This window comes from Protopterus annectens, chromosome 4.part0 (assembly GCF_019279795.1).
Source record: "Protopterus annectens isolate FY-2018-M chromosome 4.part0, PAN1.0, whole genome shotgun sequence".
In the NCBI taxonomy this organism is placed as follows: domain Eukaryota; kingdom Metazoa; phylum Chordata; order Ceratodontiformes; family Protopteridae; genus Protopterus; species Protopterus annectens.
The window spans coordinates 421,050,287-421,072,748 of NC_056733.1; the positions used below are offsets into that span (position 1 = coordinate 421,050,287).

Here is a 22,462-nt window from a genome sequence, read left to right on the forward strand (position 1 = left end):
AGAATTATTAGCCCATGCCAGAGCTTTTGGCCCAGTATTCTAGTGACACGTTCCGGGTATTGAAGATAAGGAACAGTATATATCGATTGGGTTATTTCATGTAGGTAACAAAACTGTGATGTCACAGAGAGAGAAGGTAGCTGAAACGTTCAGTATTTTTGGATGAGTATTGTACTGTCATATTGACATTTTGCAAAATGGTATATAGTCGTGCACTTAAGCTTTACAAAAATTGTGAAATTGTGTAAAATGTAGGAATTCTGTGCATCTGGTGGCTATCATGAGCTTTAGATAAAGGCAAAAAACTAAATGCACACAACTTGATAAGACTACTAAATGTTTATCATATCAGAAATCTGTTGCTAAAGCAGAATTCTTTTTGATAGTGTTCGCCTAGTTAAGTCAGTGGTAGCACCCCTGGAATGTAAAAAAGGCTATGTGATAGCCACTAATAAATGTGGAAATAAAATTATCATAATCAGCTATAGACCTGCCAGTCTTACCACCAGAGAGGGAAGACTATTTAAAATATACAGTGGATATAAAAAGTGTACACACCCCTGTTAAAATGCCAGGTTTTGGTGATATAAAAAAATGAGACCACAATAAATCATTTCAAAACTTTTTACACGTTTAATGTGATCTGTAATCTGTGCAATTCAACTGAAAAACAAACAAAATTTGTTGGAGGAAAAAATATAAAAAAACGTACAATAAGCTGGTTCCATTAAGTGTGCACACCCTTAAACTAATACTTTATTGACGTATTAAATGTTGCCCTAGAAGCAGAGGAGGCCCGCAAAATCAGGGTTTCCATGATGCCTTTCCAGAAAGACCCTTCCATTGGTGTTGAAGTGCTGCCCAACTGTCCAACCCTGGAGGCAGTTGGAGGATGATTACCCTTGCACCTAGATGCCTGGGCAAATGTAACAGAAGATACCTGGGTGCAAAGAATAATATCCAGTGACTGTTCCATTCCATTTTTCTTATTTGCAAAAGGAAAAGGTTTCCCGACATTCCACCCAGTCAAAGGAAAGCAGCAGCACTAGAAATTAAAAAACTGCTAAACAAGAGAGTCATTCAAGTGGTCCCACCAGACCACATACAAATCGGAACTTACTCGCATTTCTTTTTAGTGCCCAAAATGACAGGAGACCTCAGATCAATTCTGGATCTGAGCAAGTTGAATCAATACATAAAAAAGTCAAGGTTCTGAATGGTCGTGGTTTAGTCCATTCTGCCATTCCTTTGTAAGGATGATTGGATGTGTTCTGTAGATCTTCAGGATGCATACTATCACATCAAAATAGACAGATGATCCAGAAAACATTTACGCCTTCAACGGGGAGCCAGTCATTACCAATTCAGAGCCCTGCCCTTTGGACTCACCACAGCCCCAGGGTGTTTACAAAATGCATGGCGGTGATGGTTGCTCACCTGAGACTCTAGGATTCTGAATGTTTCCATATTTGAACGACTGGCTCCTCACTTCCCCCTCCAAGCATCTACTTCTACAGTCCTCAGATTATTTGCTGCAGGTTTGCCAGTCACCGGCTTAATAAATTAAGCCATATCAAATTTTATACCAATTCAGAGCCTGGAGCTCATTGGTGCATATCTGGACACAACGATGCAAATAGCTTCACTAACAATTCATGGCACATACACGCTCAGGTCTCAAGTCCATCAAATTATCTCCCATCCATCTCCTTCAGCCAGGTTAGTTCTTCAAGTGATAGGATCCATGCAGCACAGCAGCCATTGTATTGCTTCCCTTGGCACAATACTTTATGCGTGTTCTTCAATGGGCTTTAGCTGTTCAGTGGTCCATCCAACAACCCCTGTCCTTTCCAATCAAACTTACTTCAGTTTGCAAAAGACACATCCACTGGTGGATCAAGTTGGATGACATTCATCTAGGCCAAACTTTTGATGTCCTTCAAGAATGCAACTGCAGTCATAACATATGGGTTGTCCTGCCTCAGGCAGCCCTCGGTCGGCCGGATTCCAAAGTCTGGGTCCGACATCGGCTGATGTCGCATTTCTCTCTGACGTCAGAGCGGCTGGAGTATATAAGCATCAGCCGACGCCATTTTCTTCAGTCTTTCTTGCCGCGCGGTGCCCGAAGCAGAAGCAGTTCGCAAGTGCCGGTCGGTCAGCTCCTGTATTCTTCGAATCCGAAGTCATCAAAAAAGCTAAGTACCCCGTTGGGGACCTTTTCTTGCCTCAGCCGATGTCAGAAATTACTGAAAAAGTTAATAATTGTCTGTCTTGTGGTAAACAAATACCTCATAAGGATTTCCACTCTTACTGTCTTCCTTGCCTTGGCCCAGACCACGACGTCTCGGCCTGTGTCGCCTGTGTTCACTTCAATAAGCGCACTCTCAGGCGCCGGGCGGAGTTCGCTGAAGACTTTTTCGGCGAAAAATTTGCTTATACAATGCCGTCGGAACTTCCGACATCGCAAACTCCCAAGAAACGAAAAGACCGGGACCGACATCCTCGGCCCGCGTCTACCACCAACTCCACGCCAAAACCTACTGCGAGTGCTCTGGTTCCCCCTGAGACAGTTATTCCACCGCTCCGAACCGAAGACACCGCAATACCGATGACTCCGATACCAGATACCACTCCGACGCCAGTTATAGATTTTCCTCCGGATACTGAAACCGAGGAAATGCCCGAGACCATTGCTGTAGATAAGGTCACTCCTGCACGTGGAGCTGCCAGGCCTCCTATGGCCATGTCTATTAAGGCCTACACTCGGGCTAAGGCAGCCAGCAAGACCAAGCACCTTACAGCTAAAGCCTTACCTCAGCCTACTCCTGAGACACAAATCATGTCTATGGCCGCAGACTTAATTTCCATGATTAGAGGTTCACAGGCCCATCCTGAGAGAGGATCCCAGCCTCCTCCTGATAAGAGGCCCCGGGTTGAACCCTCTGACTCTGTCCCTTCAGATGAAGATTCTGAGGACTCTGTCCACTCCGATGGCCAGGAAGAGCTCTTCCAGACCTATGAGGACTCAGATGCAGAGGATTCCATCCCCTCGGCCTCCCCTCCTGAGGATATTTTTTTGGGGGAAGTTCTGCATACCATGAGGGAACATTTTAAGTGGCAAGGCCAGGAATATTCTGATTCCAGAAAGCCTCAACCTTCCTTAAAAAGCCCCAGCACAGGCCCTTAAGCTATTCCTCCTGTGCTTGATGTTTTGGATGATCTATATTCTGACTCCAGTGTTACCCCTGATTCTCTTCCTCCTGCTCCAGCCAAGCCAGACAGATATTACAGGGTCCCAGAAACACATTCCCATTTATTCAGGGCCCATACTGTTGATTTAGAAACTATTTCTCAGGGACCTAAAGGTGTTTCAGCTTCCACCTCTAAAAATCCCTTGCCTTCCAACAGGGAAGCTAGGTCATTAGAGAGATGGGGGGAAAAAGGTCTACACCTCCACCACTTTATCTATGAGAGCTTTGAATTGCCTCTTTCATATGTTACAATATCAGGATTACCTGTTAGATGATTTACAGAAAACATTGGCCTCTCCTGACCCTTTAGACAGGAAGTCTTTGCAGGAAGCTATACATAATTCTCAGCAAGTCAGCAATCACTTTCTGCAGTGTGGATATGATGCATTGGAAGCTTCATGTAGGGCAGCTATGACAGGGGCAGTCATTCGTAGACATGCATGGTTAAAAGAATAACCTCTACCAGATCATGTTAAGGCAAAACTTCTGGATGCACCCTTGGAAAAGAACAAGCTTTTTGGTGCTAATGCTAAAGATGTGTTAAAGTCCATCGAGGAAAAAGCAAAATCAGTTCAGACGGTCAAAGATTTCCTCCAGGTTCAGCCCCCCAGATTCAGCAGGAATTGGCCTTCAAAAAACTGGTCCTTTCCTAATCCTGAAAAATTTCAAAGGGGTAAAAACAGGCGTGGCCGAGGAAGAGGACAATACAAAGGTCCTTACAGGGGACGACAATGGCAGCCATCAAACCAAAGAAGTGACACAGGGGTCTCCCCTGCCCCTCAGACACAATCTCAATGACTTTCCTCTACGTCCACCAACCAAGGAGCAAATAGAAGCTCCCTTGGGCGGAAAATTATCTCTGTTTTCAGACAATTGGCACAGATTGACAAAAGACAAATGGATTTTGGACATTATAGACCAAGGTTACAGGTTCCATTTTCATACCTTACCAAGAAAACAGGGCATGCCAAACCTACCACAAAACCAGAGGGCAGAGGCTATCAAGCAAATTTCTCTGCTTGCTCAGATAAAAGCAATAGAAAGAGTACCACAACAAGAACAAGGCCAGGGGTTTTACTCAAGACTGTTCCTTGTTCCAAGAAAAGAAACTCCATGGAGACCAATACTGGATTTGTCCGCATTAAACACTTTTCTCATAGTACCAAAGTTCAAAATGCTGACTCTACAGCAACTCCTTCCCATGCTGGGCAAGGGGTCTTGGCTGATTACTCTGGACCTCAAGGAGGCATACCTGCATGTCCCTATCAGACACAGCTGCAGAAGATACCTCAGATTTCTTGCAGGGCCAGAGCATTATCAATTCTCAGCATTGCCATTTGGCTTATCTACTGCGCCCAGAGTATTCACAAAATGCCTGGCTTCATTAATTGCTCATTGCAGGCTCCAGGGGATCCAAATTTACCCGTACCAGGACGACTGCCTTATACAAGCGGACGACAAATTGATGTTGACAAAAAACTTGAACTATGTCATACAATTACTTCAGGCTCTGGGATACACAGTCAACTTCCAAAAGTCAAGACTTCAACCATCCCAGCAAATAACCCTCTTAGGAGCCAATCTAGACACAGCCTCTCAAATGGCTTACCTGACAGAAAACAAGCAAGAGAAGTTAACTCATTATTTCAAAGGTTTGGCAAAACTCACCCAGATGACTGCAAGGAGATTCCTACAGGCCCTGGGTTACATGGCATCCTGCATTCTCCTGGTTCCATTAGCAAGACTACACATGAGAAAGCTTCAATGGTACTTAAAAAGCCTGTGGTCTCAGCACAACAACAACTTGGAGACAACCATACCGCTCATTCCATGCCTACAAAAGGAATTCCTATGGTGGGCCTCGGTAAGCCAGGCAAACACAGGTATGTCATTCAAAAAGCCTCAGATAACACAGACCATGACCACAGATGCCTCAGACATTGGATGGGGGGCGCACATGGAAGGCAGATGTATACAAGGACAATGGTCTCCAAAGGAAACACATCTGCATATAAACCAAAAGGAAATGCTGGCAGTAATGCATGCCATTGAGGCCTTTCGACAACAACTTCAGCAAGGCCATTTACTGATACGGACAGACAACACCACTGTGATGTCGTATATAAACAAGCAAGGGGGCACCCATTCCTACCCACTTTGCAGACTGACAATGAATCTTTGGGAAAAATCACTGAGCCTAAACATACAGTTACAATCCCAGTTTGTTCCAGGCAAAGACAATGTGCTGGCAGACAGCCTAAGCAGGAATTTCATAGATCCACACGAGTGGAGGTTACACCCGAAGATCTTCACACAACTCACCTCGACATGGGGCAGGCCAGAAGTAGACCTTTTTGCCTCTCACCTCAACCATCATCTACAAAAATTCTGTTTAAGGACATACCATCCATAAGCTTGGAAAATAGATGCTCTTTCATTCAACTGGAACTTCCTAAAAAGCTATGCATTCCCACCTCTGCCACTGATGACCACAGTATTACTAAAGATCAAAGCAGAGAGACCCAAGGGGATCCTAATAGCTCCAGACTGGCCAAGACAACACTGGTACCCACTACTACGGAGCATATGTCACAACAAGAAGTGGGCCCTTCCCCAATGGCCCCTACTTTTGACTCAGCACAACTTCAAAACAGTGCATCCAAACCTTCAGACACTGCAGCTGACAGCCTGGGAGATCCCATGAATAACCTCAATCTATCTCTCTCCAAGGAAGTTCAGCGGATATTAACAGAAGCTCGAAGACCATCCACCAGAAAGGTTTACTTAGCAAAATGGAAGAGATTCAGCATTTGGAATACCAGCAAGGGACATGATGCATCAAAACAGTGCATCCAAACCTTCAGACACTGCAGCTGACAGCCTGGGAGATCCCATGAATAACCTCAATCTATCTCTCTCCAAGGAAGTTCAGCGGATATTAACAGAAGCTCGAAGACCATCCACCAGAAAGGTTTACTTAGCAAAATGGAAGAGATTCAGCATTTGGAATACCAGCAAGGGACATGATGTATCATTATTGAACATCCCACTCATCCTGGAATATTTGGCGGATATGCTTCAGAATGGACTCTCATATTCTTCCATAAAGATACATGCTTCAGCTATTTCAGCTAGATATAACACTGATCCACCTGTGTTTTCACATCCTTTGCTAAGGCAATTCCTTAGGGGAATCAAGAACATTAAGCCACCAAGAAAGGCTCCAGTGCCAGCTTGGGACCTCAACTTTGTCCTAGAAAAACTGACTCTACCTTCGTTTGAGCCAGCAGTTTCAGTGGACTTAACATTTCTCTCATGGAAGACAGCTTTCCTGTTGGCAATTACCTCAGCAAGAAGGGTTTCGGAACTACAGGCCCTAATGGCAATACCACCATTCATAATCTTTCACCGAGACAGGGTCTCCTTAAGAACCAACCCTACTTTTATGCCAAAGGTGGTATCTAGGGTTTCTTTAAATCAAGCTATTCATCTGCCTGCTTTCTTCCCCAATCCTGAGAACAAAGGGAAAAGACTGTTACATACCTTGGACATTCACAGACAACTTCGCTACTACCTGGACAGAACCAAGACCAGTAGGTAGTCTGATCAACTTTTTGTAGTTTATGCCCCTGGAGTACAAGAAAAAGCAATTTCAAAACAGACTATTTCAAAATGGATTGGACATTGCATCAGATTTTGTTATTCCTTCCATGGGAAGATTGTTCCAGCCAATGTCAGACCACACTCCACCAGAGCTACAGCCACCTCTACAGCATTCTTAAGAGGGGTGCCTACAAAGGACATTCTAGAAGCTGCTACATGGAGCTCCGTGCATACATTCTCCAAACACTACAATCTCCCTCTATACTCCAGATCCAGAGCAGGCTTTGCTTCGGCAGTCCTGCAGGGTTTGATTGCCACACCATCTCTTTCCTAGAGCATTCCTCCTCCCCCAGCTAAGCTATGGTATTCTACCCATATGTTAGGACTGCAGTTGCATTCTTGAAGGACATAGTACAGTTTTGTACCTACCATAAATGTAGATGTCCGATAGATATGCAACTGCAGTCGGATTTTCCCTCCCGCCATACCCCTCTATGCCTTGGGTCCACTCCTATCCCTGTTTCTCTTAGCTGGGGATATCTGTTATGGTGTATCTGTTTATTGCTTACTTATTTCTCTGGAATCCTGTTTTTGTCTTCCAATTTGATTACAGCCTTCCTTGGAGGGCAACTGGCATCTGGTTCAAGAAACACTGAAGAAAATGGCGTCGGCTGATGCTTTTATACTCCAGCCGCTCTGACGTCGAAGAGAAATGCGACATCAGCCGACGTCGGACCCAGACTTTGGAATCCGGCCGACCGAGGGCTGCCTGAGGCAGGACAACCCATATGTTATGACTGCAGTTGCATATCTATCGGACATCTACATTTATGGTAGGTACAAAACTGTACTTTTTACCACCTGCAAAGTGACTACAGATGCCTCCCATCTGGGGTGGAGGGCGCATTTCCAGGGAAGGACAGTCCAAGTCATATTGCCCTCAAGAGACCAATCTGCATATCAGTGTACTAGAGATGAGAGCAGTCCTGTTAGCGTTGCAGGCATGTCAAGATGCTCTTCCTCTAGGAACTGTTGCGATTCAGACATACAACATGTCTGTTTCCTGGTACATCAACAACCAAGGAAGAACTCAATCTTACCTCCTTTGCAGAGACCCCATGAGATTGTGTGAATGGGCGATCTCTTCAAACCACTTTCTAGTTGCAGTGCATATACTGCGGAAAAACAGCATGTTAGTGGACAAATTAATCAGATCCATTTTGATGCTGCAAAAGTGGTCTGTCAAACACTCTGTGGTGGAAGAATTTTTTTTTTGGGACCAACCTTGCTGCAACCTGTTTGCTTTCCCCCACAACGAGTACAGAAAGTGTTTTGACCTTATTCCTCATCAAGGGAAGTCACCGAGAGATGCTGTAGTCCACGTTTGACCCTCCAGTCTTCTTTATGCTTATCCTTCACTTTCCTTGATTCCCAAATTTCTACAGAAAGCAAACAGGCCAGTCATCCTCATTGGCCCCTTCTGGCCTCGAAAGGTGTGGTTCCCCTTCCTGTGGTCTCACCTTAGTTATCCTCCATGGATACCAGGACCATTTCCAGTTGATCTCTCACACCCCTCAGGAATCAACCATCATAATATTCAGTCCATCAAGCTAACCAACTACTTTCTCCACTTCCAGTAATGGTCAGACAGCCCAGGTTTTCTTCTCCAGTATGTTCTATAATTTTGTCCTTACAAAAAGACTCTGACAAGAAGGTTTATAAGAGCAAGTGGAAAAGATGCTTATTTTGGGCATCGAAAAATGATACTGACCATTTTTCTGCTCCAGTTTCTGCTGTTCTCAAATTTTTGGCTACTCTTTTTAAAGGAGCTTAGCTTTTCTATGATTAAACTGCAGTTAGCAGTCGTTTCCAATTTTTATACAAGGGGTACAGATTATTCCTTGGCTTCTTCCAAATTATGTAAAGCATTCCAAAAAGGCATTTTCCTCCTTAGACCACCAATAAAAGATCCTTCACCTCCCTAGGATCTGACTGTTGTGCTGCAAGGTCTAACTCAGAAACCTTTTGAACTTTCAGCCAAAAATTACCTAAAATTTCTTTCATAGAAAACAGTTTTCTTAGTAAATATTATTTCTGCAAGGAGAATTTCTGAACTCCAGACTCTTTCTGTAAAAAAAAAAAAAAAAAAAAAAAAAAAAACCTTTACGTTATTTTTCATAAATATAGGGTTAGCTTGCGAACAAACCCTTCTTTTTACCTAAAGTAACTTCTGAAAAACATTAACCAATCTGTTCATTTACCTCTTTCCAATTTTTCAAACACGAGAATATATGCCACATTTTCTTGATGTGCACAGACAATTGCGTTTTTATTTACACAGGACAAAGCAAATAAGAAAGTCAGATCAATTATCTGTTTCCTTTTCATCAAACAGACTGGGTTGGGTTGTGCAGATGTCCTTCAAGGATGCATCTGCAGTCCTTACAAATGGGTTGTCCTGTCGTCAGGCAGCCCTTCGGTCGGCCGGATTCCAAAGTCTGGGTCTGACCTCGGCTGATGTCGCACTTCACCCGACGTCATAGCTGCAGTTCTTCGGGTATAAAGGTATCAGCCGACGCCATCTTCCTCAGTCTTTCTTGCCGCGTGGCGCCCGAAGCAGAAGCTGTTCGCAAGTGCCGGTCGGTCAGAATCAGAGATTACTACTACCGAAGACTTCTAAAAGCTAAGTACCCCGTTGGGGACTCTTACTTGCCTCAGCCGATGTCAGAAAAAGTGAATAACTGTTTAACTTGTGGGAAACAAATACCTCATAAAGATTTCCACTCTTACTGCTTACCTTGCTTAGGCCCAGACCACGACGTAGCAGCTTGTCTAGCCTGTGCTTCTTTCAACCGACGGACGCTTAGACGTCGGTCGGAATTTGCTGAGGAGTTTTTCGGCTCCGCTTTTGCTTACATTATGCCGTTGGATACTCCGACTACGCAAATATCTAAAAAGCTCAAGGAAAAGGACCGACACTCGCGGTCCACGGTTTCGGCCGAAACCACGGTTAAGCCAACCGCGAGTGCCTCGGTTTTGGCTGAAACCGAGTCCACGGTTCTACCTTCGGCCGAAAGCTTCCCTCCTACCGAGGCCTCATCCAGCTTGGCTGAATCTGCTACTGAAATCACACCCGCTCTTGCAGGTTCACAGGATTTATCTGATACTATCCCTTTGGATATTTCTACCCCTGCACGTGGAGCTGCTAGGCCACCTGCATCCATGTCGATTAAGGCCTTTGCCAGGGCTAAAGCAGCAAAATCTTCCAAAACTGTGCCTGCTAAGACCCCCTCTCACAGGCCTAGCTCTAGTTCACAAATGCTTAGTCTAGCAGAGGATCTCATTTCTTTGATCCGGGGATCCCAACCTCATCCAGACAGGGCCTCTCACCCACCTCCAGAGAAGAGGCCTAGTGTAGAGCCCCCTGAGCCAGTTTCTTCAGATGACTCCTCTGATGAATCAGATAATACAAACCCTCCAGAGGGCTCTTTTTCTCCTTATGAGGACTCTGATGCAGAAGAGTCCATTCCTTCTGCCTCTCCGCCTGAGGAATTTTCTTTTGGGGAAACCTTGCATGCTATGAGGGAAGAATTTCAATGGCAGGGCCAGGATTTCTCAGACTCTAGGAAAAGGCTTAGAACCTTTTTGCATTTGCCACAGCACAGGCCTTTAGCCATTCCTCCAGTACTTACTGTTGTGGATGATGCATTTAATGATGCTTGTACTGCTCCTGATTCTCTTCCTCCGGCCCCTGCTAAGCCCGATAGGTACTACAGGGTTCGGACACACATTATCATTTGTATAAGGCCCTTTGCAGATCCGAAACTATCTCCCAGGGACCCAAGGCTGTAGCAGCTACCTCTGCCAAAACCCTCCCTCTGAAAGGGAATCTAGGGCCTTAGAGAGATGGGGTAAAAAAGTTTACACTTCTGCTACTCTTTCAGCTAGGGCCTTGAACTGTCAGTTCCACATGATTCAGTATCAGGAATTTATGTTAGACCAGTTAACTAAAAAACTGTCCTCGGATGAACCATTAGACAAAAAATCTGTACAGGAAATGGTACATAACATTCAGCAGGTCAGTAATCATTCTCTAAAATGTGGCTATGATGCACTGGAGGCTTCCTTTAGATCAGCCATGACTGGTACAGTGATCAGAAGACATGCATGGTTAAAAGAGCAGTCCTTACCAGACCATGTTAAATCAAAGCTCCTAGATGCTCCCATGGATAAGCTCAATTTGTTTGGCTCCCCTGCACAACAGGTGCTGAAGAAGGTGGAAGAGAAAGCAAAATCTGTCCAGACAGTCAAGGATTTCTTGCAGGTCCAGCCTCCAAGGTTTAGCAGGAACTGGCCTTCCAAGAATTGGTCCTTTCCAGACACCTCCAGAGCTCCGAAAGGCAGGAACAGGTGCTCAAGAGGCAGGGGTCAATCCAGAGGTGCCTACAGGGGTCGTCAGTGGCAGGCTAACAACCAGCGAGGCACAGCCACAGATCCAGCCACCACCACTTCCACAGGACAATCACAGTGACTTGGCTCTGGCACCGCCTACCAGGGAACAACTAGAAGCACCCTTAGGCGGGAAGCTAGCCTTATTTTCAGTAAACTGGCATTACATCACAGGAGACAAATGGATTTTACAGACAATAGACCAAGGTTACAGGTTTCACTTCCATACTCTACCAAGGAAGAGAGGAATGCCAAACCTACCTCCAAATCAGAAGACAGAAGCTCTACAACAAATAACTCACTTACTAAGGATGAGAGCTGTAGAAAGGGTACCATCTATGGAATAAGGGCAAGGATTTTACTCCAGACTCTTCCTGGTACCAAGAAAAGAAAACCAATGGAGACCTGTACTCGACCTGTCCACTTTAAACACATACCTCATTGTTCCAAAATTCAAAATGCTGACCCTGCAGCAACTTCTTCCCATGCTGGGCAAGGAGTCTTGGCTGGTAACTCTAGATCTCAAGGAGGCATACCTGCACGTCCCCATACGACCAAATTGCAGAAGATACCTCAGATTTCATGCAGGATCAGAGCATTATCAATTCTCAGCATTGCCCTTTGGCTTATCTACTGCGCCCAGAGTATTCACGAAATGCCTGGCATCAGTAATTGCTCATTGCAGGCTTCAGGGAATTCAAATTTACCCTTACCTGGACGACTGCCTGTTACAAGCGGACAACAAAACAAAATTAACAAAGGACTTGGAAAGGGTCATTCATCTACTACAAGCCCTGGGATACACAGTCAATTTAAAAAAGTCAAGGCTGATACCATCCCAAAGGATAACCTTCTTGGGTGCAGATCTGGACACATCAAAACAAATGGCATTCCTGACAGTAGAAAACAGGAGCAACTCCCTCTCTACTTCATGGCATTATCAAAGCAGAGCCAGCTAACAGCAAGAAAAGTCCTGCAAGCCCTGGGTTACATGGCATCCTGCATAATATTGATTCCACATGCCAGACTACATATGAGAAAGTTACAGTGGTACCTAAGGAATTTATGGTCTCAGCACAAACACAGCCTAGAAACCCAAATTCCAATAATTCCATGCCTGAAGCAAGAATTCCAATGGTGGGCGCAGGCCTGTCAATCAAACAAAGGACTGCCTTTCCACAGCACTCAACCAAGCCAGACCATCACCACGGACGCCTCAGACCTCGGTTGGGGGGCGCACATGCTGGACAAGTGCATACAAGGCTTATGGACTCAAGACCAGCTGCGCCTGCACATAAATCAAAAGGAAATGCTGGCAGTAAAACTGGCAATTCAGACATTCAGACCATTTCTTCGGCAGGGTCAACTGTTGATAAGGACGGACAACACCACAGTTATGTGGTACATCAACAAACAGGGAGGCACACATTCATACCCTCTATGCCGGATGGCAATGGACCTCTGGAATGTGGCCCTGAGCTTCAACATTCAGTTACAAGCAATTTTTGTGCCAGGAAAAGAAAACATACTAGCAGACATCCTAAGCAGAACCACCACTGATGCCCACGAATGGATGCTGCATCCGGACATCTTCAAAACCATTACAGGGAAATGGGGACTTCCACAAATAGACTTATTTGCATCCCCTCACAATCACCAACTGAAAAAATTCTGCACAAGGACGTACCACCCACTTGCTTGAAAGTGGACTCCCTATCTTTCAGTTGGAAAAACCTGACAGCATATGCATTCCCACCTCTTCCTTTGATGCACAAGGTCCTATTGAAGATCAAAGAAGACCGTCCAAGGATCATCCTGATAGCTCCAGACTGGCCAAGGCAACATTGGTACCCATTACTGAGGAGTATGTCTCGGGAACAAATATGGCCTCTGCCCCTAGTTCCCTTACTGTTAACACAGAACAACTTCCAAACCCTGCATCCAAACCTGAAAACACTGCAGCTGGCTGCCTGGAACATTGCATAAGACCAAATATCCCAGATTTATCTCAAAGGGTTAAAGACATCATCTTGGAGGCTCGCAGACCCTCAACAAGAAAAAATTACTCAGCAAAATGGAAAAGATATCTCATTTGGAGTACTGTAAAAGGAGAAAATGTTTAACTTGTAATCATAGCTAACATCTTGGAATACTTGGCAGAGCTCTTCCACAATGGCCTGTCCTATTCTTCCATTAAGATTCATGCATCAGCTATTTCAGCAGAATACAACCTGGATCCTCCACTCTTCTCGCATCCTCTGCTCAGGCAGTTTCTGAGAGGAATTAAAAATGTAAAACCTCCTAGGAAGCCACCATTGCCAGCATGGGACTTGAACTTTGTGCTAGAAAAGTTAACACTCCCTCCTTTCGAGCCAGCAGCAACAGCTGAATTACAGTACTTATCATGGAAAACTGCTTTCCTGCTTGCAATCACTTCAGCAAGAAGTGCTTCTGAACTACAGGCATTATCGGACATCTACATTTATGGTAGGTACAAAACTGTACTTTTCTAAAGTTACCTTAGCTAAATGGATCACAGATTGTATTTCTTATGTCTATTCTCAGCAAGGTATTTTCCAATCTGAATCACCCAAAGCTCACTGTACTAGATGCATGGCTAATTCATCTGCTTTTTGGTCAAGAACATCTGTTAGTGATATTTGCGCAGCTGCCACATGATCCAATTCTTATACCTTTGTTACTCATTACAAATTGGACCTTGTATCCAGAAATAGTGCTTTCAATATCCTTCCATGAGGGCCACCCAAGATCAACTTAGCTGGGGAATTCTGTCCCATTTGTTGAGGAAGAATGAAAAGGACAACATCAGATTTAAGTTATGTACTCACCGTAAGTAGGCATCTGTGTTGTCCATTTTCATTCCTCCTCAACTTCCCTCCCATCTTTCCTCTGTCCTTAAATCTTCTGGAGAAACCTGTTGGACAGTAATTTGGAACTTACAGTTCCAGGTTTAAGACACTTTTTTCTTTCAGCTATCCCTATTTCTGTCTAACTCTAGGGTACTTATGGCAACAGACTTGATCTGAGGTACTGGGGATGGTCTGAGGCATTATGGGTAGAGGGAGGAGCTCGAGATTTGGATCCAAAGTATAGAGTATGTGGCCGAGTCATATTCGAGGAGCGGATCAAAACCCATGTGTTGAAGAATGAAATTGGACAATACAGATGCCTAGTTATGGTGAGTCCATAACTTTCAATTCTCTTAAATTATTTTTCATAATGATTTGAGTGCTGTAATAAGTAAATAGATGTACACATAGAGGACTTGAACTTAATCCCATTAGAAGGTGCATTATGAATTTTGGTGCATCAAAGTTCTTTATCATAAGATTCTTAAATAGTAACATAGTGCCAGAGGAAAGGTTTTCATAGTATATGGGTGTTTATGTAGACAGCACTCTTGGTTTTGTGCATGAATCAGAGTGCATACTGCATTGTTAAATAACCATTTAGCACTGTATTAAGTGTATACTTTCTGTGTTTGATAATAGACCAGTTGTTTAATATTGCTGTCACTTTTATGGTCGCACATGTGCAGAAGTAAAGGATTTGCAGAAGTCCTTCAAAGTTCACCAAAGTGATGCAGTTGGTACTAAACTCTGTGGCACAGAGGAATAAAACCTTGACCACAGCACAGATGATCTGAGTTTGACTTGTGACTCAGGTGCCTATAGGATATGCTCATGAAGGATAGGAATGAGTTCTGCCAGTTATCAATCTTTGAGGGTAGGAGGATGCTGTGGTTTGCACATGCATGAGAGCTAGCAGAAGCACTAAGTCTTTACCAGTGAAGTTCTGAGTAGGCCTAGATTGCACTGCCGTATTGCTCTCACACTAGTAGTTGAAGGGAATATAGTATGTGGTGATGTACTTTCCATTGGTAATTAACAGTCATAGGTTTGGAGGAGTTGCCCAGGTGGGGGTTGCTCCAGGAAGGAGAGGTTAGATTACTCAACCAGGGCTAGCAAGTTGGCCTGCTCCCTGTCATCCACCTCTAATCGCAGAATGAAGGACTACTAGGAATCCTTTGGCAGAAACAAATGAGCCATAGGGCTGTCACCTAACCAATCTCTCATTACCTTGAACAAATGGGCCAACTGGGTGAAGGTGGAGTAGCCAATGGGCAAGGTTCTGTGGAAAGAGAAAATAAGGGATGGGGATGCAGTCACTAAGAAATGGAGTTATGTCTCCTGGCTGCCAAAAATTAGGTGACCTGTGTAGGTTACTGAACATGAATTGGAAGTCTTTGCTTGACATACCTTGTTTTAAGAGACTATATCAAGCTGACTTGGTGTAATTTTGCTTTGACGTATTCTGAGTCTACAAGATTGTAGACATTTAACATCAAAGACTCTCTGTCAGGGGGATCCTATAGTTGGATTGATTGTCTCCACCAGCTGGCATTCAGTATCATTTTCTGTCTGTTTGATGCATGATTGTGACTTTGCATGCTATGAAAAGAACCATCCATCTGGAACTCACAAGCACCATTTGTCAGCTGCCAACCCTTACTTCCTTCATTAATCACCCTGAAGTGCACCTATGGCAGCAAGCAAGAGTGTAGGTGCACTAGATTTGTTACTTAAAAACAAAGTCCATTAGTAAATATTAAACTACATGATTGCACTCCCCTTAGTGTATGTACAATAAGTAATTGTGAGTAGTACTAGTTGTATCATTTTTGCCTTATGTTGATCTTTGCATATTGCTGCTTACAGTGTTAACTGTACCTTTTTTGGTATAGTTGAACGTTAATGTAGCATAAGAATTATATACTTAACTTTTAATTCTTTTAATGAGGGTATGACTGAAAAGGGGCTGCAGTGGTCCGTTTGACCTAACTGTTAAAGTAAAATAATAAAGGAAGGTAAATAAATAACTAAACAAGCAAAGTAAATGATGCCAGGCTTTGGCTGAGTAAGCCCTTGTTCCTTGAGCCCCCACTTCTTTTACTTTTGCTACTCATCCAGTTGTTTTGATCCTGATCTTGATGTCATTGATAGAAGTTCCTATGTGTACATGCCCTTCAGATATCCTCTGACTCTGTGAATTTGAGAAGAATTGCAAACAGAGGGTTTTTCACAGGACTGATGGGGAAGACCCCTCAACACTTCATATCAAGCACAGACTTTCTTGGAGGACAGTCTAGGGACTAGTCTTAGAGATCAGTCCGTGTACTTTCAGGGTTCTCAAGGATAGAGATAATCCTTGATTAGCAGGGTTCAGTTTATTTCTGGTCATCAGTTTCTGAATGGTTCTTAAGGCCAGTGAGAAATGCAGTCCCTTCTTTACCTTTGGAAACAGGTGCATCTCCATGTGTATATGACACCTGTCCATGTTTATTTATCTGGGTCTTGATTCTGCCAGGCCTGGTCACTGAAAACAGCTCATTGAGTTATCCTGTCATGATTAAGAGGTACCTGGTGTTGAAGCTTCATCTCTTAGGGCCTCTCCTACACCAGCTGGAATGGTTAGTACTGGTGCCGAATGACTCTACACTAGAGTCAGGGATGCAGGTTTGAGTGCTGTGTTCTTAGTGTGAGCTGTAGCTTGGTGGTGTGAGTTTTCACCTTTAGAGTCTCTCTTCTTTGCCAGCCATACGTCTCCTGCAGACCTATCCTCCTCATATGCTGGCCTCATTCGACCAGGCTTTCCATGTTGGTGAAGTGCAGACCATGGCACAGTTTGGCTTCTAGTGCTAAAGTGCTCAAGCTGGCACCTTCCTATGGGGGGCTTACAGGAGTTTTCTTTCACTTCTCAGATGGAATAAGGTTTGGAGGACTTTACCTTCTCCACCTCCTCATTGGATAAGGTTTCCTTTAGGAGAAGGTTATAAAGCACACGAGGCATTTTTTTATCCTTGAGTCAAGGGTAATGCTTATTATAGTGATCACTGCAACAAAAGCCTAAGTTATGGGTAATGTACTGCGAAGGATGTAACATCCAGCCAGTTCTCAAAGCTTCATGACAGCTTCCACACACCCAAGCCTTTAGCTTGAGCTGAGCTTACTAAAAGGTTTGGAAGCCAAGCCCTTCAGAGCTGTCCTGCTGCAGAAGAGACCGTGCCTCTGCAGGTTTTCAAGGATCGATGATGGACTTGTGGTGTTCATTTGCTGGACAGATAAATTCCCTTTGGAGAAACATTTAATATTTTATTGTTTAATCTTATTTCTTGTTAAGGAAAGTATTTTTATACTAAGAAATTTTGTTTTTGATGAGCGTCGTGCAACTTTATGTACTTCTAAATGGGAGTGCACTTTTGTTCTTGTCAATTTAAAAGTTGCTAAGCCTTATTTAAAACTGCTTTTTCTGGAGTTAAACTGTTTAATGTACTTTTGGGGCTGGCAAATTGTATTTAAGTGCTTTTTACTGTTTTTCAACTAAAAAAGTTACTTTTTGGCACTTCTTTTTCTAACCAACTTATCCTGCTTAGTTTCTTGGGGAAAGAAGCAGCATTTGTGGCTGGACCATGGCACAAACTACTTATCCCTCTGTTGGTCCTTCTTCCAACCACAAAAAAAAGTTGTTAACTAAACAGCCTTTATGTCTGCCTCCACAACAGGCTAACAGTTTGCTGTAGCTGGAGGTAGGTGACCCTGCTGTGACCAAAGCTATTTCCTCAGACCACTCACATTTTTTTCCCAGATCCCTCTGATGATGTCTGTACAGCCACTATGGACCTAGGGTTTATCCATGTCCTCTGCTGTTGTTGGGGTCCCTTCAGTGGACCACTCTTGGGCTTATGAGAAAAGGCAGAGAAGGTGTCCCATCCCTGCTTAGCCAGAATGTTAAGCCCATTCTAGGGAAGCTGTCCTTAATAAACATGTTGACCCCAACTTCCCTGACAAAAAGAAACAGAAAAATAACCATATATCTTCTGCACTAGTTTCTGTGGGCAGAAGAAGTTTATTAGGACTGACTAGGGATTTTGTACAGGATATTGACCCTTCTTATAAGGTGGTTTCTGATGAAAGAAAAAGGGGTTACTCTTTTCATGAAGAAGTTCAGTAAAATTAATTTGGAGAGGAAAGTGATGGGACATATATGCAGGTTTTTCTCGACCGATTTCTGATTCAGTTTCTGAGGAGAGCATGGAAACTGAATCTCCCTTTAAGTCATTCTCTTACTCTGAGGCTATTTTGAGAATCTACTAGTGTTTTCAAGTGAGAGGACACTGAGTTTTCATGGTCCCTCGGTCCCTCAGAAAATACAGTGAGTTGTTACAACTGGAATTCACAGAACCTTCACCCCCCACCCCCAGTGCTGTTCAGCATTGGAGGATGTGTTTGTCACAGCATGTGGTTTCCCCTGACAGTCTGCTGCTACCTTTCCAGCTTGTGCAGAAAATAAAGAATTACAGGAGCTTATGCATTCTGCAAGCCAAGTTACTAAACACACCTTGCAATGTGGCTTTGACGCCCTAGAAGCATCCTGCAGGGCAGCAGTCACAGGTTCTGTACTTAGAAGGCATGCTTGGCTTAAGGAACAGACCTTGCCAGACCATGTCAAATCTAAGATAATGGACGCACCACTGAACAAAGACAATTTGTGTGGCACCAAGGCAGAAGAGGTTTTAAAAAATATGGAAGAAAAAGCTAAATCTATGCAGACAGTTAAAAGACTTCTTGCAAGTTCAGCCTCTGAGGTTTAGTAGGCATTGCCCTCCAAGCACTGGTCCTTTCCAGCCCCCTCAAGGCCAGCGCAGACAAGACCTAGGGGAAGTAGAACCCCCCCCCCCCGACAGCCATCCCAGGGAATGCAGAGATCTAAGCAATGGAGTTCCACCACTTCAAAAACAGGGAGTGCTAAGCCACCCCCTTATGGAAAAAACTCACAATGATTTTTCAACTCAACCCATTACCTCTGCCCACCTGCTTGTTGCCCCTAGGAGGAAAACTTGCCTGACATGCACAAAAACTGGACCTCCATCACCAACGATCGATGAGCACTCAGCATAGAGTCCCAGGGGTACAAATTTTATTTCCACACACTGCCAACCCCAAAACGGTTCCCAGATCTTCCTCCAAACCAGTGGGCAGAGGTTCAAAACCAAATTCATTCCCTGCTGTCCATGAGGGCAATACAACCTGTTACTGCAGACCAGATAGGCCAAGGTTTCTATTCCAGACTTTTCCTGGTACACAGAAAAGAGGGCACCTGGCGCCCAATCCTCGATCTATCAATTCTAAACACTTTTCTGGTGATACCAAAATTCAGAATGCTCACCCTACAGCAGCTTCTCCCTTTACTGTCCAAGGATGCCTGGTAAGCCACACTAGACCTAAAAGAGGCCTATCTGCACATCCCAGTCAGGGATTCTTGCAGGAAAAATCTACATTTCAGGGCAGGATTTATGCTCTTTCAGATGTCCTTCAAGAATGCAACTGCAGTCCTTACATATGGGTTGTCCTGCCTCAGGCAGCCCTTTGGTCGGCCGGATTCCAAAGTCTGGGTCCGGCGTCGGCTGATGTCAGCTCCTACCTGACGTCAGAGCGGCCAGGGTATAAAAGCATCAGAAGCCGCCATCTTCTTCAGTCTTTCTTGCCGCGCGGTGCCCCAAGCAGAAGCAGTTCGCAAGTGCCGGTCGGCCAGCTCCTGTGTTTTCAGATACCGAAGTCATCAAAAAGCTAAGTACCCCGTTGGGGAACCTTTTCTTGCCTCAGCCGATGTCAGATAAAACTGCAAAAGTTAATAATTGCTTGTCTTGTGGTAAACAAATACCTCATAAGGACTTCCATTCTTACTGCCTTCCCTGCCTCGGCCCAGACCACGACGTCTCGGCCTGTGCTGCCTGTGCTTGCTTCAATAAGCGCACACTTAGGCGCTGGGCAGAATTTGCTGTAGACTTTTTTGGAGAAAATTACTCCTATATCTTGCCGTCGGAACTGCCGACAGCACATACTTCCAAAAAACGGAAGGACCGGGACCGGCATCTGCGGCCCGCGACTTCCAATGACACCACACTAAAGCCTACCACGAGTGCATCGGTCTCTTCGGAGGCGGTAATTCAACCGCTCCTGGCCGACGATACCGTTTTACCGCTCACTTCGGTACTGGAGGCTACCCCGGTGCCGGTTGTTGATTTTCCCCCTGAAACCGAAGCCCAAGATTTGCCCGACACTATACCGGTGGACAAAGTTACTCCAGCACGTGGGGCAGCAAGGCCTCCTGTGCCTATGTCCATTAAGGCCTACACACGTGCTAAGGCTGCCAGCCTGGCTAAGTCTCACCCTCCTAAATCTTTTCCACAGGGTTCAACTTCTGATAAACAGATCATGACTTTAGCTGCAGATCTAATTTCTTTAATCAGGGGCTCTCAGGCTCATCCAGACAGAGGTTCTCAGCCGCCTTCAGACAAAAGGCCTAGGGTTGAGCAGGTGGATACTCTTTCCTCAGAGGAGGCCTCTAGTGAGTCAGATCTTTCAGATTCCCAGGAAGAATCCTTCCGGGCCTACGAGGATTTGGATGCTGATGAATCCATTCCCTCTGCCTCTCCTCCTGAGGATATTTCTTTCGGGGAGATTCTCCACTCCATGAGGGAGCATTTTCAGTGGCAGGGCCAGGATTTCTCCGACTCCAGGAAAAGGCTTCAGACTTTCCTTAAGTTACCCCAGCACAGGCCTTTAGCTATACCCCCACTGTTAGATGTATTGGATGACGTGTTGTCAGACTCCAGTACTTCTCCTGATTCTCTCCCCCCTGCTCCGGTCAAGCCGGACAGATATTACAGGCTTCCTGAAACTCATAAACATCTCTTTAAGGCACACTCTGTTGATCTAGACACTATTTCTCAGGGGCCCAAAGGAGTGGCCCCCTCCACGGCCAAAAATCCTTTGCCCGCAGACAGGGAATCTAGGTCCCTGGAGAGGTGGGGTAAAAAAGTTTATACTTCATCCACCCTTGCCATGAGGGCACTTAACTGTCTTTTTCATATGTTTCAGTATCAGGATTTCTTGATGGATGATTTACAGAAAAAAATAGCCTCTCCTGAGCCTTTAGATAGAAAGGCCTTGCAGGATTTGGTACATAATACTCAGCAGGTTAGCAATCATTTTCTTCAGTGTGGTTATGATGCATTGGAAGCTTCATGTAGATCAGCTGTGACAGGGGCCGTCATACGTACACATGCTTGGTTGAAAGAACAGACATTGCCAGATCATGTTAAAATAAAGCTTCTAGAGGCACCTCTGGAAAAAGATAAGCTATTTGGTGCTAATGCACAGGGTGTGTTGAAATCAATAGAGGAAAAGGCTAAATCAGTACAAACAGTCAAAGATTTCCTCCAGGTTCAGCCACCAAGGTTCAGCAGGAATTGGCCTTCAATGAATTGGTCCTTTCCAGACACTGACAAGTTCCAAAGGGGAAAAAAACAGGCGTGCTCGAGGTAGAGGGCAATACCGAGGCTCCTACAGGGGCCGCCAATGGCAACCAACAAATCAGAGAAGTGGCGCAGGAACTTCTGCTGCTCCACAGGTACAACCACAATGACTTGACTTTGACACCGCCGACCAAGGCTCAAAGAGAAGCACCTTTAGGCGGAAAATTAGCCTTATGTTCAAAAAATTGACACGTTTTTACAAAGGACAAATGGATTTTGGACATAATAGACAAAGGTTACAGGTTCCACGTCCATACCTTACCAGCAAGACAAGGCATGCCAAACCTGCCACACAATCAAAGGGCAGAGGCACTCTTACAAGTTTCAAAGCTACTACAAATCAAAGCAATAGAAAAGGTTCCTCCTCAGGAACAAGGCCAGGGATTCTACTCAACTGTTCCTTGTTCCAAGAAAGAAAAGCAATGGAGACCTATACTAGACTTGTCCGCTCTAAACACTTTTCTCATTGTGCCAAGATTCTAAATGCTGATGTTACAGTAACTCCTTCCCATGCTGGGCAAGGGGTCTTGGCTGGTTACTCTGGACCTCAAGGAGGCATACCTGCATGTCCCAATCAGACACAGCTGCAGAAGATACCTCAGATTTCGTGCAGGGCCAGAGCATTATCAATTCTCAGCATTGCCTTTTGGCTTATCTACTGTGCCCAGAGTATTCACGAAATGCCTGGCATCAGTATTTGCGCACTGCAGACTCCAGGAGATACAAATATACCCTTACCTGGACGACTGCCTTATTCAAG

The 22,462-nt window shown here is 44.6% G+C and overlaps 1 protein-coding gene across 1 annotated transcript in view; it reads left to right on the forward strand.

Moving 5' to 3' along the window:
• Positions 1-22,462, forward strand: part of LOC122799363 (acyl-CoA dehydrogenase family member 11-like) — a 2,063,282-nt gene that overhangs the window by 1,045,378 nt on the left and 995,442 nt on the right. The gene's annotated exons all lie outside the window — the stretch shown is intronic.